Raw genomic sequence first — 1,183 nt, forward strand, 5'->3', positions numbered from 1 at the left:
TAAATTAAATTATAATAAAAAATTAAATTAAAAAATTACACAAAAAATAAGGAATTTTTAAATAGTTAATTTGATACGAATATCGATATATTTTTGTTATACATAAAATACTGTATATTTGTAACAACTCGTCCGACATGGATAGAAAGTGAGAATTGTTAGCTCCTTATAAGTCCCAAGTAGTGGGCTATTAATAACTTCCACCATGGTTTTAAGTTGAATTCGAAGTTATTAGACTAGTTCGTTGCTTTGGGCTTTGTGGTGTTACAAATGGTATCAGAGCCGATTCTTGTACCATCGGGATGGTGGGGCAAACCTCATCGGGTATGATGAGTCCTCGAGAGGGGGTGTTTGTAATATCTTAGGCAAATCCCACATTGCCGATGACAAGGAGAAAGATTCTGGATAAACCTGACGAGGACGTCAGAAGTTTACGTGGGAGAGTTTGTAACAACTCGTCCCACATGGATAGAAAGTGAGAATTGTTAGCTTCTTATAAGTCCCAAGTAGTGGGCTACTAATAACTTCCACCATGGTTTTAAGTTGGATTCGAAGTTATTGGACTGGTCCATTGCTTTGGTCTTTGGGGTGTTACAATATTGATGCTGTGTGTCCACAATTACTGATCAATCTTCATATTAAGCTTCCTCCAATGGCAGATTCATAGATTTATCATTCAAGAACACTATGAACACTTTATGAATATTGAGAGGAAAAGTCAATCCTCTCAATTCAGTCAAACCTTCTATTATCAATGTATATTACAATTAGCTCACCTCATACTAATTACAAAGATTAAACCACCTATTTATATGGTCAACATATTAAGACAAAGTCAAAGTCAAACTAGTCTAAGAAAGTCAAACACGCTGACTTTACAATTATAGACTAAAATTAATCTTTCAAAACGAATACAATTAATACTGAATTTCAGTCCTAACAGATGCATATTACTTAAAATTCAATATTACAAGTAATTATGCATAAGTACAACTTATTAAAGCTTGATGTTTGAATTCGTATAAATAACTGCGGATAAACATAATTAAATAAAGAATGAACATCTCATTTTAAAATATAAAAAATCTAAAATATAATTAGAATAATTATCAAGTTCCAACAAAATAAATAATTATTATATTTATTAAAAAATTATATTATTAAACCAAATATAAATTACTTC

Source organism: Cynara cardunculus (assembly GCF_001531365.2).
Source record: "Cynara cardunculus var. scolymus isolate 2C chromosome LG 1, CcrdV1, whole genome shotgun sequence".
Lineage (NCBI taxonomy): Eukaryota > Viridiplantae > Streptophyta > Magnoliopsida > Asterales > Asteraceae > Cynara > Cynara cardunculus.